Below are 12,213 nucleotides of genomic sequence, written 5' to 3' on the forward strand. Positions count from 1 at the left end.
GCAAATGGAAGGATCTTCTTCATTGCATTATCTCCAAGTTTCTTGTAGTCCTTGCGTACTGATGCCCAGAAGTCTGTAATTTTATCAGCGATGAAAATGTTTACCATCGTACCACAGCTGGACAGATCCACAAGTTGATCTTGCTCCTCTTCAGTAAGGCGTTGGATTTTGTCTATTTCTTCACAGCTGAAGGAATTTCGAATCCATCTGCCGTCAGGGTCAAGTTCAGGGAAATACTCTCTAAAAGTGGTGGCTAGGCTGCGTAGATGCTCGGCTACATTGATCTTGATCTGGTCAGGCAAACTCTCCTCTGATGACTCCAAGAATTGTTTTAAAGTAGGAAAGTTAGTGATTCGTTTTCTATCCTTGACGCCCACATCTGACACTTTTTGACCATAGCACTAATCTTATCCTCAACTTTGAACATGTCTACATTTTTTCCTTGTAAACTCTGGTTTAACACATTCAAGTGTTCAAACACATCAGCTAAGTACGCAACTGAACAAAGCCAAGAGAAATTAGAGAGAAAATCCACGTACTTTGTGTCAAGAAGGAAGACACGAACCTCGTCTCTAAGTTCAAAAAATCTTGACAAGATCCTGCCTCGAGAAAGCTATCTTACTTCCATATGAATAAGAAGATGCTCATGCTCACTGCCGATCTCTTTACACTCTAGGAAGACGCTCGACGCAGAAGTTAGCGTTCGCTAAAGCTCTGCTCATGCAGGAAGCGGCCAAAACAAAAAATCTGTTATAATACGAAATATATTTAATACATTTTTTATTCTAATAGCATCTTACAGACCCCTCTGGCATAGCTCGCGGACCCCTGGGGGTCCGCGGACAACCTGTTGGGAACCACTGGCCTATGCAGTGAAGGAGGGGTTATTACTGCAGCAGGCTACGGTCACAGATCTCAAACAGATATTGTGGCTAACAGGAGTACTTGCCAGGATTACAGGACAACCCACACTTCGCACCCTCCAGCAGACTGCACGAACACCTGCAGCACCTTAACAGCTGCCTCCTGTGCCTGATCGATAGCTACAGCAAATTCGGTGAAGAAAGAAGTGATGCAATAAATGAAGCTGCAGCAAAACCGGGCCTGCTGCTCAACCAGTCACCACTGGCTGAGCGTAGCAGAGGGCAACCCACAGCAGCACCTGACGCTGCAGCACAGATTCTGACTGGCCACTTTATGATGATCATATGGTTATGACACTGGTATCGAGCTGCATGATATCCATTTCTAACGTAACCCACCCTCACATGATCTGTCACAGACAGCAAGACATCCGCTGCTGCTGTTATTACCCATCCATACTATCGTGGAGGCTTTTTCTTATGGCGCTTGGCATTGCACTCTTTTATCTCTACCCTTAAACCTGTTACTCTTCGATTACTTTAATCCACTTTCTATCTCTCAATGGAACCATATTAATGGATGATTATGCCCAGGAATAGGGGAAACATCACAGTCCTGCATTATGTGCTACCTGCATTAAATAACTAATGAACACAGAGGTGTCAGTAGCACTTTTATGATGGTTCCCATGCTGGTGACATTGTGTAGGGGCTCCACTCTCTGTAACTCGAAGAGCAGTCTCAGGTAACACCTAATGAAGATAATGAGTTACTTCATCGAAATAGCATGCGAATGATGCTGATATCTGGCAGAGCACGTGAAACCTCGAAGAAGTCAACAGATCACTGGGAAAGTCTGAAGAATTACATCAAGAGACTCTGCAGGGAGGAGATGTACCAAAATATCAAGAGGCCATATAAACTTCAACAGAAGAAAGGGAGGATGTTAAGTTCACTCAGTTTTCTGCAGAGATGTCAAGATGGTGATGTAGTACCAGATTTCTCCAGCATTAAACACCACATGAGCTCCAGAGTGGCAAGCAAGATAAAACGACAGGCAAGCATGGAATCTGTGAAGAGACGATCCAACACGTCCACCACAGCATAGATGTGGTAGCTATGAGCTTTCACGCTTCACCTGCACATGGCAGCCTCCTTAGAAGGTGAAGATTGGGACTGGGTAGGCAGTGCCTCTTGGTCTCTGTCGGAGTGTGACACAAAGAATGCCTGAACGAGCAAGACTGAAATTTGGTGCATGAGTGACAAAGCACAGCAGATGGAGGACATTTAAGTAGGAGAACAAAGCGGTTATGGCCCCACATTCCATTGTTGCCAGATGTGTTCAAGATGGTGTCATGTAGACTTGGCAACAGCACATGATGTCATTCAAGATGGCGGATTTTGGTAGGAAGATAGGTCAATTGGGCTACCTCCACTAACCTAACCCTCCAGAAAAAATGGCAGGAAGTTCAAATTCCAACAGGACAATGCGTCACTCCTAAGAAAATCGCTAGAAGATAAGTCACTTAAGGTTTCGCTGCTAATCTAAGGAAATCACGGGAAGAAGGTAAATTGGCCTACCTCCACTAACCTAGCCCCCTCCCCAAGAAAAATGGTGGGAAGTTCAAATTCCAACAGGATAATGCACCAGTTTAGGAGCAGTTTGCAGGTCTGTACTGAAATTATTTGGGAAAACTGAGGGTTGTTTGCGTGTCTGCGGACTGTGTATTGTGGCGCCAAGCACAATAGCCTGAATATTTGTATTAGTGTGGTAGATATACTCTATCATTAAATAAGTTGTTTGAAAATAAATAGAGTGCACTCCAACCTTACTCTCCCCAGCAGCCCAGAGCAGACTGAGTCGTTTTCCCACCATTTTCCCGCACCATCTTGGATTATGTCATGAAAAGGACGACAGCATTCTCTGCTGGTGGTACTGGTTACTAGACCTCGTGGAGAACACACTGTTTGCCGCCATCAGTGATAACTGTACTTGCGTCATCAGCTGGTGTCATGGAGGTGTCCTCTGGTGGCGACGAAATGTACTAAGACAGCTGGGGTCTGGAGCTCGTGGTGATCCCACTAGGGCCGGCCGCGGTGGCTGAGCGGTTCTAGGTGCTTCAGTCCGGAACCGCACGACTGCTACGGTCGCAGGTTCGAATCCTGCCTCGGGCATGGATGTATGTGATGTCCTTAGGTTAGTTGGGTTTAAGTAGTTCTAAGTTCTAGGGGACTGATGACCTCAGATATTACGTCCCATAGTGCTCAGAGCCATTTGAACCATTTTTTTTAACCCACTAGCTGGCGTCATCTTAGATTGTGGTGCTTGCATCATCACCTGACGTCACTACAGCGTCCTCTAGTGGCATCAATATGAACTAAGTCAGTTGGGCTATGGACACAGTGGTCAATACACTTGGTGGTGGTGCTGCCTCTAATTATTTAAATAAAGACTGGTGTATGATTACGAAAGTTGACGGTTAGTAAGCATGTTTGCAGGGTCTTTTAGATGGATTATTATTTTTATTATTATTTAAGAGTTATTTGTCTCTCTCGACGTAAATGTATTGCATTATTTACAATTGGGTCGCATATCCGTAGGCTGTGCAGTGGTTTATTTTTGACGGTTTACAATTAGCAAGCGTGTATGTAGAGCCTTATACATGAGTTATGTAGGAGTATTTGCAGGTCTGTATGCTGTGGGACATGTCAGAGCGTGTGTTCTGTGATAAATATATTCCATCGCTAAATAAACTGCCCCAAAATAAATAAAGTACAATGCTTCCTCTCTCCATCAGCCTTGTGCAGGCTGAGTCCTTTTACCACCTGCCCCTAGGCAGAGGTGGCGGCCTGGTGACTTAGGTTAGTGGTGGTGGTGAGCTTGGTATGCAACAATTTTCTTACATTGGTAGCGAAAGCACCTTTCTTTACTGCCAGAATTCAGACTTGGCACCAGTTCCTAGGAGGAGTTGACACCCGGGTGGCTGAAATTTAGTACAAGTGTCCTGTCTTTCCCACAATTTTCTTACTTAGTCACGTGAGTATTGGTGCAGCATTCTAGGGGTGGGGGGGGGGGTGCTAGGTCATGAATGAACACCGCACTGATAGTGGGAAAATGTGGAACGTCTCATTTGATCATTGAATATTGAAATTGTAAATTGAATTATTGAGTATGATTAAAATTGAAGTGGAATTAAGTACTTAGGTAACTGATAGGTTATATGGGCAATATAGCTGTTACTTTAGTTAGCATATTTACAGAAGACTATGTCCGGCGCATGTATAGGGTGTGTGACGTAAGCAGTTGGACGCCCACGGGCCGGTGGCGCGGCACGTGTCCGGTTATAACGAGTACGCGCGAGAGAGAGCAGACAATTTTGCATCATCACCCGACATCGTGGTTGTGTCCTCTGGTGTTGACGATATGAACTAAACCACTTGAGCTCTGGAGCTCATGGTGGATACATCAGGTGCAGCCACCTTGAATAACGGTGCTTGCATCATGATCTGACAACAGGAGAGTGCCCTCTGGTGGCATCGATATGAACTAAGCCATTTGGAGTCCAGACCCAGTGGAGAACACATCTGCTTGAAATTGGTTAAATAATAAAGACAAAACCGCTTTTCCCGCCACATTATCATGTTGGAATTTGAACTTCGCGCGATTTTTATTGGGGAGAAGGGTTAGATTAGTGGAGGTAGGCCAAGTGTACAATCTTACACCACATGGTGGATACATTGGGTGCAGCCATCTTGAATAACAGTACATGCGTCATGATCTGACGTCACGGTGGCGCTCTCTGGTGGTAGCAATATGAAGTACACTCTAGACCTTGTGGTGGACACACTGTTTGCGCCATGTTGGATAACGGTATTTTCGTCTTCATCTGACGTAGCTGTAGCGTCCTCTGGTAGTGGCACTGTGTACTAAGTCAGCTGGAGTCCAGACCTCGTGGTGAATACACTGGGTGTCACACATCTTGGATTACGTCACAGATGAGAGTGCCCCCTGGTGGTGGCGCTGTGTACTAAGTCAGTTGGAGTCCGGACCTCGTGACGATCACACTTGCATGAAATTGTTTAAATAAAGACTTATGCCCAAGTCCCTTTCCCACGAATCCTTAGGAGGAGGTGGCAGTCAGGTGACTAAGGTTAGTGGGGGTAAGCCAAGTGAGTTATCTTCCCGTGATTTTCTTTGCTTAGTAGAGATAAATGGGGTGTGGTGTATTATCCTGTTGGAATTTGAACTTCCCGCCATTTTTCTTGGGGAGGGGGTTAGGTTAGTGGAGGTAGCCCAATTGACCTTCTTCCCGTGATTTTCTTAGATTAGCAGCGAAACCTCAAGTGACTAATCTTCTAGCGATTTTCTTAGCAGTGACACATAGTCCTGTTGGAATTTGAACTTCCCGCAATATTTTCTGGAGGGTTAGGTTAGTGGGTAGCCCAATTGACCTATCTTCCCACCAAAATCCGCCATCTTGAATGATGTCATGCACTGTTGCCAAGTCTACATGACGCCATCTTGGATGACGTCATCGCCGCTAACTTGGATACATCTGGCAACAATGGAATGTGAGGCCGTAACCACTTTTTCCCCCTACTCATTTACACTATGATTAACCAAAGTGGCAAGTCGTTTGATAACATCACTTTCAAAATTCTTAGCAGGGGTCTCAACTTCGCAATGACTCCTATAAATGTGCCTATTTCATGTTTTGTAAGTGCAGTGGAGCAAGTAGCCAACACACTTCCGCCAAATGTGACAGAAGAAATTCGCTGGGAGATCTGTAGGGCGCTCACCAAGATGAAGTCTCCAAAACTGAACATCTCAAGCAATGAGAGGCTTGCAATCAAGAATCTCTGGGAAGAGAGCAGCATTGTGGCGTTGTCAGCAGACAAAGAGAACTCGACAGTCGTTTTGCAGCAAACTGATTATGATGAGGAAGTTCGTCAACTTCTGGAGGACGCTGCATACGGACTTTTGGAGTGTGACCCTATGGACAAGAAGACCATGGTTCTCTTGAAGGAAACCGGTATGCCTGACAAGACCCTCAAACAACTATGACTGACAATTTCAGTTCCATCTAGACTATATGGGCTGCCAAAAATACACAAAGAGGGCATGTCAGCATTAACATATACAACAGCAAAGTATTTTAAGAAACTGCTGTTCTCATATGTGGGGAAATGTACTCGCTACATCCACAACTTGGAAGACTTCTTTCAATGTCTCGAGCAACTAAATATCACAGAATCTGTTATTATGGTCAGTTTTGATGTGGTATCCCTTTTCACCAGGGTTCCACTGAAAGACTCAGTGGAATTGATTTCTGAGAAATTTGACGATGCTCTGTTGGATCAGTTTAGGCATATACTGACCTCTACTTATTTTCTGTGTGGGAGCCAATATTACGAGCAAATAGAAGGTGTAGCCATGGGAAGCTGTCTGTCTCCAGTGGTTGACAATATGTTGATGGAGACACTTGATGAGGAAGCATTAGAGGCAGCTAGATAAACGTCCACATACTTCTTCAGGTATGTGGATGATGTGTTTGTGAGTCAGAGTTCTGCAAGAATGGATACACAGCCAAAGAGTTTCAGGAGTTTCTTCATGCAGCCACATGATACAAAAGAAGACCAAGATGAAGCAAAGACTGTGGTACATCTGCTCTATTTGGGATCTATTTCTACCAAAACCACCAGAATTCTGAGGAAGCACATCATCAAATATGTGTTCTGTCCATCTAGCAAGATCAGGGGACTGTTGGGAAATATGAATGATGGCGTATGACTACGAAAATCAGAAATTTTAAATACACCTTGCCAATATGGCATGTCATAGACTCGCCAAACAACCAAGACAGTGGGAATCGTACGCAAATAATACGAGAGCCACACACGACCATGGCAGGCAAATAAATCAGTCATTGCTGAGCGCTGTCTGGTACTCAATCATTCCTTGAACTATGATCAAACCAGGGTTCTGGCACAGATCCCTAGATACTGGCACAGTGTTAGAAGAGAATCGACAGAGATACAGATGACAGAAAACCTCATGAAGCGTAACATTGGGTACCAACTCAGTAGAGACTAGGATCCAGCATTGGAATCGCTGAAAACGCATCAGTGGCAGAACAACTCCACAAAAACAAGAACTGAGAATGTGGACAGGGCAAATGAACGTGGGACAGAGAACCACGTGCACTGTACCTAAGATGGAACCCCTAAGTTCACGTCCAGTGGATGCAAACTGCAGGGGGAACACCCAGAACTGCACCAGACCAAACATGGAACTCCAGTGCAACAGATTTGCGATGAAAGCATCTAATGGGTACAGACGACAGAGGGAACGCATGGAACCAACCATGAAGGTGGGGGGGGGGGGGGGGAGGGGGGCTGCAGATATAAATACTAGACATGGTCCGTTTGAAGAGCACTCTCTGGTAGCACCTGGTGAAGATAATGATCTATATATATATGAAGACAGTGCCTGTTCTCGAAAGAACAGAATACTGTTGATGACCGTGTAGCTTTTCCCTGGAATAAATGATGACTAACCGAAACCCTCAGCTGCCGACAGGTGTTGTTGATATACCTCGATGTGGACAGCTGAAAATGTGTGCCCCGACTGGGACTCGAACCCGGGATCTCCTGCCTACATGGCAGATGCTCTATCCATCTGAGCCACCCAGGACACAGATGAATAGCGCGACTGCAGGGACTTATCCCTTGCACGCTTCCCGTGAGACTCACATTCCCAACTGTCCATAATTCAACATATGTACCTTATAGACATTTGCCCATCCACTCGTTACTCGCGCACACTTTGGCGATTCCCGTAAGAGTTTGGGCAACCTGTGCGCATTCACACAGATGAAGGTCAATGGCTGGGTAGCCTTTAACTATATATATGAAGACAGTACCTGTTCTCGAAAGAACAAAATACTGTTGATGACCGTGCAGCTTTTCCCTGTCCACATCGAGGTATATCAACAACACCTGTCGGCAGCTGTGGGTTTCAGTTAGTCATCATAATGATCTTTGTTATCGGAATATCGTGCAAGAATGCTGCTGATATCTGACAGAATACCAAAAACCTCAAAGATTTCAACAGATCACCTGGTAAACCTGACGAATTAGTGCCTCATTACTTTTCTGACAGTCCCACTTCCAGCAGTCATAGAAATCCCTATTAAGTCTTGTGGGCCATATCTCATTAGCCACTACTTGTAGTTGTAGTGCTTACAGTCTTTCTCCTGTGAGTGTGGGATCTGTATGTGAGATAGCTATCTTGCTTCTTTGGTACTGGTGGCACGGTGTTTCACATAGTCATCTTGCATACTGTCCGGCTGAAATATGAATGGTGTTTCCACTGTCATTTTGGCCTCATAACCATGGAGCAGAAAGAGTGGTGTGAAGCCTGTAGCAAATTCCTTTCCTAGGTTGTATGCAACTGTCATGATGGGCAGTTTGTATCATATCACTCTGTTTGATATCAATGTACATTGAGAGCATATCTGCCAAAGTCCTATTGAAACATTTTGTGAGGATATTCATCTATGGGTGATAGGTAGTTGTCATTCTGTGAGTGATGTCACAATGTGAAATTACCTCTTATACTAGTGTAGAATGGAAAGGTTTTCCATGATCAGGGGTCATCACATGGGGTGCTCTGTGCTTCAATATGATGTCTACTACAAGGTCCCTTGCGGTTTCCTGAGCTTGGCAGTCGGCATAGCTTCGGTGACAGTGGACTGGTTCAGATAGTTAGTGCAGACTATTATCTATCAATTCCTCCTTGTTAACTTAGGGGTAATTTCATTTCAATGGAATAACACTGCTGAAGGCAGAATTGATACCTGGAGGTGATTGCAGAAGTCAATTCCATCACTGCCATTCTGTACAGAGGCTCACATAATGTCTAACAGATCAATACAAAGCTGGCCAGTGATATATGCATTTGATTCGTTCTAGAGCGTTCATGAATCCCAGGTGACTAAATCTTGAAGCAACATGGAAAAATTTCAAGGCCATAGATGGGCTGGAATGACAAGCAACATTTACACCTCATTGGATCATAGTTCCACTGTTCCATTTATTAATTGAAATTCTCCTTTGGTTGGTTACTCATTCTCCATGGCTTATATTGTTTTCAGTAATGCTGCATCTTCGCTCTTTTTTTCAGCAACAATGTAATAAAAATGCATTGGCAACTGAAATTTCATCCATGCTGCTGTGTTCCATTAAAGGATTTTTTGAAAGGCAGTCAGCATGCTTATGTTTGTGTATGTTTTTGTACACCATTGTGATGTCATACTCCTGAAGCATGAGCACCCACATCGTTAGTCAACCCAGTGGGTCCCTTGGGCTAGTCAGCCACCACAGGGAATAGCAGTCCATCACAATAGTGAATGGATTACTATGTATACAAAGTTGAAACTTTTTGATGGCCTAAACAACTGCAAGACACCCATTCTCAGTTGTAGAGTAGTGCCTGTCAGACTTGGAGAGAACTTTCCAGCATCTTCCTGGATTTATATTACAACTGCACCTATCTTATAACCACTACCACGGGTGTGAAGTTCTGTCTCTGCGTTCTCATAGTGCAATGCTAGGACATGAGAGGATGTTTGTGCCTCCTTTAGGACAAGAAAAGACATTTCTTGCACATTGTTCTCGGACAATTTGGCATATCCCTGCAGTTGATCTTGTCAAGGGACATGGCTTGACACAGAAGTCCTTCATTTATCACCAATTATATAAGCACATTCTGAGAAAACTTCTCACTTCACAAATATACACTGAGCTGTTGGAAAATCTGAGACTGTTCTAATTTTTTCTGCATTGGGACAGACTCTATCACCATTCACAGGTACCCTTAGAATTTTAATTCTTGGGCAGCAAAATCTTTCAATTTCAGGCAGAGGCCTGCAGCCTGAACAGACTTCCGCATGGTTCCCAGACAGCTTAGATGTTCTTAAATGTCTTCGAATAAAAGGCAGTGTCATACAGAAAGCAGAGAGACTTTGTCCAATAACAGTGTCAAAACAGGTTGTCCCTCATAAGTTTGAAGGTGGCTCGAGCACAGCATAGTCTAAATGACATAACTTTGAACTCATAGAGGCCATCAGGAGTTAAAGGCAGTCTTTTCCTGGTCAGCCACAATTTGCCACACCCCAGTTTGCCAGCTGCCAGTCTGTATGTCCATCGTTGAGAAATACTTTGCTCCTTTCAGGCAGTCTTGGTTGTCATCAATGGATAGTAATTTTGTTCAGTCATTGGAAGTCAATGCAGAAAAGCCATTTGCCACACTTCTTCTATGTAAGGACCAGAGGAGAGATACAAGAACTTTCTGAGTCTTGCAGCATCTTTTACACTTCTCTGAGATCATCCACCTTTCACCCAGTGACACTCTACAAAAGTGCTGGCAAATTCCCAGTTTTGACGTAGTGTTTTACCATGGGCCATTTTGACTGTGAAACATTTATTTTATTGTGTGTAGAGAGGAAGAAATGGCTTTCTTCAGAGGGAAGGTTAATATTTCCCACGTAGCATAACCAGTATTAAACTGCTGTCCATAAATATTACATTTTCAAAGTTTTCGTTTTCCCTGGATTTGGTAGATTTTGTCATTCTTCTAATAGCGATTTTATGCTGTGTCCAATTCTAATGGAAGGAGATCAGACTTCTTAACTGTACTTTCATTTCCTCTGTTTCTGATTAATATTTGCATTCTGGTTTTTAAATAACTCAGAGAAAATAATTCAAACTTTCTTGAAGTGTATTTCAATAAAATATACAAATTCTTTTATGAATTAATCAGACAGGCACTACTTAAGGTGAATCTCTTGCAAGAATACAAAACAGCTAATGTCAAAAATTGTCATCTCATTTTTCTCAGACATACACTCCTGGAAATTGAAATAAGAACACCGTGAATTCATTGTCCCAGGAAGGGGAAACTTTATTGACACATTCCTGGGGTCAGATACATCACATGATCACACTGACAGAACCACAGGCACATAGACACAGGCAACAGAGCATGCACAATGTCGGCACTAGTACAGTGTATATCCACCTTTCGCAGCAATGCAGGCTGCTATTCTACCATGGAGACGATCGTAGAGATGCTGGATGTAGTCCTGTGGAACGGCTTGCCATGCCATTTCCACCTGGCGCCTCAGTTGGACCAGCGTTCGTGCTGGACGTGCAGACCGCGTGAGACGACGCTTCATCCAGTCCCAAACATGCTCAATGGGGGACAGATCCGGAGATCTTGCTGGCCAGGGTAGTTGACTTACACCTTCTAGAGCACGTTGGGTGGCACGGGATACATGCGGACGTGCATTGTCCTGTTGGAACAGCAAGTTCCCTTGCCGGTCTAGGAATGGTAGAACGATGGGTTCGATGACGGTTTGGATGTACCGTGCACTATTCAGTGTCCCCTCGACGATCACCAGTGGTGTACGGCCAGTGTAGGAGATCGCTCCCCACACCATGATGCCGGGTGTTGGCCCTGTGTGCCTCGGTCGTATGCAGTCCTGATTGTGGCGCTCACCTGCACAGTGCCAAACACGCATACAACCATCATTGGCACCAAGGCAGAAGCGACTCTCATCGCTGAAGACGACACGTCTCCATTCGCCCCTCCATTCACGCCTGTCGCGACACCACTGGAGGCAGGCTGCACGATGTTGGGGCATGAGCGGAAGACGGCCTAACGGTGTGCGGGACCATAGCCCAGCTTCATGGAGACGGTTGCGAATGGTCCTCGCCGATACCCCAGGAGCAACAGTGTCCCTAATTTGCTGGGAAGTGGCGGTGCGGTCCCCTACGGCACTGCGTAGGATCCTACGGTCTTGGTGTGCATCCGTGCGTCGCTGCGGTCCGGTCCCAGGTCGACGGGCACGTGCACCTTCCGCCGACCACTGGCGACAACATCGATGTACTGTGGAGACCTCACGCCTCACGTGTTGAGCAATTCGGCGCTACGTCCACCCGGCCTCCCGCATGCCCACTATACGCCCTCGCTCAAAGTCCGTCAACTGCACATACGGTTCACGTCCACGCTGTCGCGGCATGCTACCAGTGTTAAAGACTGCGATGGAGCTCCGTATGCCACGGCAAACTGGCTGACACTGACGGCGGCGGTGCACAAATGCTGCGCAGCTAGCGCCATTCGACGGCCAACACCGCGGTTCCTGGTGTGTCCGCTGTGCCGTGCGTGTGATCGTTGCTTGTACAGCCCTCTCGCAGTGTCCGGAGCAAGTATGGTGGGTCTGACACACCGGTGTCAATGTGTTCTTTTTTCCATTTCCAGGAGTGTATGTTACATCACATATGCCTT

The sequence above is a fragment of the Schistocerca nitens genome, chromosome 4 (assembly GCF_023898315.1).
Source record: "Schistocerca nitens isolate TAMUIC-IGC-003100 chromosome 4, iqSchNite1.1, whole genome shotgun sequence".
Taxonomy (NCBI): domain Eukaryota; kingdom Metazoa; phylum Arthropoda; class Insecta; order Orthoptera; family Acrididae; genus Schistocerca; species Schistocerca nitens.